The sequence below is a fragment of the Eupeodes corollae genome, chromosome 1 (assembly GCF_945859685.1).
Source record: "Eupeodes corollae chromosome 1, idEupCoro1.1, whole genome shotgun sequence".
In the NCBI taxonomy this organism is placed as follows: Eukaryota; Metazoa; Arthropoda; class Insecta; order Diptera; family Syrphidae; genus Eupeodes; species Eupeodes corollae.
In genome coordinates, this window is record NC_079147.1 from 163,110,085 (window position 1) to 163,116,347 (window position 6,263).

The window sequence follows — 6,263 nt, forward strand, 5'->3', positions numbered from 1 at the left end:
ATTAAATGAATTAACTCTCCAAGCGAACTTTCCACGTTTAGAGATGTTAGTGCAGATGTGTCCTAGTTGTAAAAAGTGCCTTCGATGTCAAGGAAAGCAACCATAGTGAACTCTCTATGATGGAGGGAGTATTCGATAGTACGTGTTAATGTGTGTAAAGGCGTTTCCACCGATTTGCCTTTACAGCAGGCATGATGAGATATAGACAGAAGTCTCTTATTAATACATGCTCTTAAATATATATCAATCTAAGGGCTTAATAAGGAATAATAGGTCGTAGATCGAAGAAAAAATTGAAAACTTGGAAGACTACGTACATACATATACTTAAAACAAATACAATCTTTTAAGGACCAAGAAAAGAAAGAAATTAACAGACCGATCACAAATAGCTGGAAACAATATTCTTGAGCCTCAAATAGTTTTAAGAACTAAACCAAAGTATATAAACACGAAAATATTTTTTTGACTCCGCTATTCTACCACTGCTCACATATGGATTAACTACAAAGTAACTCGAACAGCTAAGAATCCGTCAAACGAAAATGGACCCAGCGAAAGAATAAGAAATGAAGAAACCCGAAACAATATCCGATTAATTGAATTAGAAGATACAATGAAAAGACTATACTGAAATTGGACAGAACATATTTTAAGACTTCCAGATCAAAGATGGACAAAGATAACTACAAAATGGAGACCGGAAAGTAAAAGACCAAAATGACTACCGAACAAGAGATGAAGTGACGATCTTTATCAAATAAACGAAAATTGGTACAATGATGCAAAAAATTGAGACATATGGTCCACCTTGAGGGATGCTTATGCCAGCTACTAATAAAAATCATAACCAATTTCTATTCTAAAATTCTAAATTTAAGATACTAATCTATAAAAAACAAGAAGCTTTTTCACTGCTACTGCTTCTTGCGAGGAATTGAACATGAAAAGTGTTTCCTCATATTAGGCGTTCGGATTCGGCATATAAACTGTAGGTCCCTGCAATTGCTCGCATACAGGAATGGTTGAGAGTTGTAAATCACTAGGTCCTGGTTCTCTACGGAGTACGGACTGTTGCGCCACCTAATTTATTTATTTTTATTTGACGAGATTGAGCTTTGTCCACTTTGGAAAAATAGCACTTTTTCTGAGAATTTGGAAACTCGCTAATAACTGCTCCTTTAGGGTGCAAAAGGACTGGCTTTTGAGTACTTCATCGAAGTTACAAAACTATTATTCAAGCTAAGAAACAAATATATAAAAAAGCCAGATTTTATCGAAGAACAAAAACTAATAATGGACAAATTTTCAAGTTTAAGGAATACTTCCTTCCCAATATTGTTCTCGGTACTCGAATTTCCATAACAGCACTCAAGGATGATCCTACCAGTTACTTCAATCGAAAGGGTAATATTCAATTAATATGCAGGTTCGTTAGTTTTTATTCACTACGAACATATTCATTACAAATCTTTATGTTGGAAATCGAAGAATTTTACTAAACTTACATATTTCGTTTATTTTTTCAGGGTGTATGTGATCATAGCCAAAAGTTTATAGATGTGTGTTTTGGCTATCCCGGCAGTTGTCACAACGCTTCTGTTTGGGAGCGTAGCTCAATTGGGAAGGCATTGAACACTGGTTCCAAGAGAATAATCCAAGATGGTCATATTTTGGTAGATTTTGCTTACCCTTTAAATTGTTATCTTATGGTGCCGCATGGGGACAACGGACATCTTAATTCTGAACAAAGAACATTCATATTGTATTCATAGTTTAACTCGAGTATGTGTGGAACAAGCTTTTGGAAGACTGAAGTCTATGCTTCGAATTTTAAAATGTATCGACATTAAAAACTTGGAGTACGCCAAATGCATTGTATTTGCTTGTGTTGTTTTCCACAACTTAATTATAGAACAGGAAAAGGAAGTCTAACCTTATTCATACACCCATTCCGAAGACTCAGGTATTTCGGAGGAACATCAATTAACAACTAGTGCTACAAATTATAAGACCAAAACCAAGAGAAACTTGGTTGCGATGCTATTCTCTTCATAAGTTTCTAATATTATACTCATTTAAAAAGAACTTGTAGTACATACCTACATTATATAAAAAGAATGACACCATTTTTTAAACGATACGTAACCGCTTGAATTGATTAATAAAATAAAAATGCTTTATTCACAGCGATGTTCAAATGGTAGACATGTGCATTCAAGAGGACACAAGCGTCCACAGGTTTTTCTCAAAACCCACCTCTGTCTATCAACTCCTACTCTCACCTCCCCGCGGTGAACATCGGGTGCCTAGTACCTAAACTGGAGATTGGGTTCCAACCCCAGTGGAAAGTTGTTGGGGGCAGCAAACGAGAGAGGGGGGGAGAGGTGTTTCCACTAAGGCACCTCTCCTTATCCAGGCGGCAGCGGACGAATTCTCGAGATAGAATCAACGGTGGCGTCTACAGTTCCAGTAAGGTCGAACTACTTAGTGAACACCTTATAGGGCTTCTTCGACATATTCGGAGCCCAGGCCTATAAGGAGCGGTTCATCCGGCTCCCCTTCCTTGGAGTTATACTAAGGATCTGGCCCTCCAGGTTGGGGGTTGTGCCGTCGGGGTGACTTCCTGGCCACGTAAAAACATCATAGTTTCGAGGCAACAACAAGCCTCGGATACGGACGGATTCACTGTTGACAACCCACGCAAACGAAATAAGGACAACGAACTTCGGATATGTACGTGGAATGTTAGGTCCCTTAACAGACCACGTGCAGCCGAACAATAAGCGGAAGCCCTAAACTGCTGCAAGGCAGATATTACAGCCATCCAAGAAGTGCGATGGGATGGACCGGGCAAACGCAAACTAAAAGACTGCGATATCTACTACGGCGACTGCTACCGAGAACAAAGACAGCGTCTATTTGGGTGTGGATTTGTTGTTGGAACTAGGCTCAGGCAAAAAGTCTTGAGTTTCAACAGTGTGAGCGAGCGCATCACGACAATCCGCATCAAGGCTAAATTCGCCAACATAAGCCTAATATGCGCGCATGCCCCAACAGAGGAGAAAGATGAAGACACCAAAGACATATTCTTCGAGCTCTTGGACAAGACATATGAGCAGTGCCCTGGCTATGACATTAAAATTGTCTTAGGAGATTTTAATGCCAAGCTAGGAAGAGAAGACATCTTTGGTGGCATAATCGGGAGATACAGCCTGCACGACACCACCTCCGACAACGGATTCAGGCTGGTCGATTTCGCTGCGGGGCGAGACGTTCTGGTAGCTAGTACGCAGTTCACGCATCTCAATATCCACAAGGGGACATGGAAATCTCCTGATCAATCAACCGTCAACCAGATTGACCACATTGCGATCAACGCACGACACTTCTCCAGTATCCAGGATATCCAAACTTTCCGAGAGGCCAACATTGACTCGGACCACTACCTCGTTGTAGCCAAGGTACGGCTACGGATATCCGGATCCAAGCCAAAACAAGGAAGTACTGTGAGAAGATTCGACGTTAGACGGCTACAATCGCAAGAGACTGCCATGTACTTTTCCGATCGAGTCTCTAATAACCTCCTAAGGAGTCCTATGCTTCCTGCATTAAGCATTGAAAACCAGTGGCAACATTGCCTTGCAGCCATCAGAGATGCCGCCTCTGAAGTGCTAGGTTTCACACGGCCACCACAGCGAAACCATTGGTTTGACGACGAATGCCGGCAAGCTCACGCAGCGAAACAAGAGGCATACAAAACGGCGCTGCACAAAAGGACTAGAGCTGCTCGCGAGCTCTACAAGCAGAAGAGGAGAGAGGAACACCGGCTTCTTAGACGGAAAAAAAGAGAGCATGAGAAGCGCGCGATCGAGGAGATAGAGGGATGTCACAACAGGAATGAGGTTCAGTCGTTATTTGACCTCCAACGAGTGTAGAAGTGCTTTCATTTATAATTATTTCCAAGTTAAACAGTGCAAGTAAAGTTTTAAGTAAAGTTGGCAGTTTGCCACCAACAAAAATAATAATTTGATAGCCCAGTGGAAGTGGCGTCCGGAAGCAGATCCAAGGGTCGTGGGTTCGATTCCCAGCCGGAGTCAACGAAAAATTTAATTGCTTTTTTTCACAACAGAGAAATTGTTGATTTTATCTGTTGGGAAGAAAAGGAGATGGAGAAGGAGAAAAGAGCAGGGGTATCGAAAGATACCTCTGCCAACATATCAGGCGATGTTGCGGTGGTGCCAGCAGCGGTACTAAAATCAACCGCAACAACATCAGGTCAGGCTTCTGACCAGTCAACGTCAAGAATTCAAAAAAGAAAATTAAAAAAACAGAGCCCAAACAAGGTAAAAAGAACGAATTCAGCTAAGCGGCAGGCCAATAAAAAAAAAAATGGAAGGGAGTGGTAAAGGGGGCTTTACCACTGAAAGTGACTTCTCAGACTATGCTGAGTCTGAGAAAACGGAATACATTTCCGAAGGTGGAGAGGGCCACTACAGGTCTCCGAATAATAGGTATGCAATCCTATCGGAGCCAGAGCCAGTGCCATCAACAAAGAAGGTGTTGGAGGGAGAGGGGGACCTCCAAGAAGAAACAAAACTGGTGGAGGCCCTGCAAGCCAAACAGGCTGCCATCAGCCAGTTTGAGCAAAACCTCAAAAAGCTTAAGGAGGAAATGGAGCCCCTCCTTAGACAGTTAAAGCTGAAGCAAGAGGCGCGCCGCCAAGAAGAGGCGGCTCAAAGGCAACAGCAACAAAAACAACAGGAAAACAAAAAAAAGCAACAACAACAACAGCAGAAACAACCACAGCAGCCACAACCACAAAACAAGCCCGCTTCCAAAATCTCAGGAGCGGAGCAGTTTAAAAAGACATCGCCAGCAACAGCAGGCCCAAGTGTTGAGGGCCCAACAACCTCAACAAAAGCCAAACAACGGCTTCAAGAAGAGCCAAAACAGCCGCAGCAACAACCAATCCTGCAGCAGCACCAACAGCAACAGCAGCAGAAACAGCAGCAGCAGAAACAGCAGCAGCAGCAACACCAGAAACAACCACAGCCCAAGAAGGAGAAGGTGCCACCTATTAGGACCTACCGGGTTGACTTACAGGACATAAAACAGGTATGTAAGTCGGCCACTAAGGGCAAATTCCTTATAAAAATTTTGAATGAAAAAGAAAAGAGATATTCGGTCCAGTGCTTCTCACTGGCCGAATACAAACTAGTGAAAGAGTTACTAATAGAGGCCACAGCTGAGTTCTTCAGCTATACGCCTAAGAGCGAAAAATTCAAGACGGTCCTTCTGAAGGGCATAAGTTCCTGCACGGAACCGGAGGAGCTCTTAGCAGAGCTCCGCCAAAAAGCCAGTGACGATCTCGATTTTATCGGGGTCAAGCCTTTCACTACGGTGAAGTCAAGACGAGGGGGTTATAGGCTGCCAATGTTCCTCGTAACATTATCGCCCCAAAGCAGTTTGAATAGTGTCGAGAGAATCGTATCTCTCGACAATCAAGCTGTACGCTGGGAGACATTAAAAAGGCACGACGACATTCTACAATGTACGAAGTGCCAGAGGTTTGGCCATGCCAATGCCAACTGCAATATGCAGTTGCGTTGTGTCAGGTGCGGAGAAACCCACAAAGTAGGAGAATGTAAGCTGGGGAATGAGCGGGTTGAGGATTTGACCCTGCTCAAGTGTGTCCTTTGTGGAAACCAAGGGCACCCGGCTAGCTATAGGGGTTGCCCTAAGGTCCAGGAAATGAAACAGAAACAGGCCAGTCAAAAAGCCGAAATAAGTCGAACAGTTCGACAGGCTCCAACACAAAAATTCGTGGATCCCAAATTCTCTTACGCCCAAATGGTGTCAGGGAGTGGAAACACGAGACAGGCTCCACCAACGGTTGCCCCAAAGGTCCCTGTGCCTAAGGCACCAGAGGTGCAGCCTGACATTGTAGCCTTGTTGTTGAGCATTCAAGGTCAACTAACAGGACTGCAAAGTCAGATAAAGGAGCAAGGCAAAAGGGTAGATCATCTCTACTCTTTGTTGCCTGGCCTGGCGCAACTAAGACCATAATGGGCGCGCTGCCGGAGACGCGCCTAAAAGTCCTAGCTGTGAATGTAAATTCACTGATTAGGATTGAACGAAGAGCCAATATGTTCCAATTGTTGAAAGACTACAGTCCCGATGTGTTTATGGCTAGCGAAACTAAGCTAAACCACAACCACAAATTGACTCATAAAAATTACAATATCGTAAGAAGAGACCGG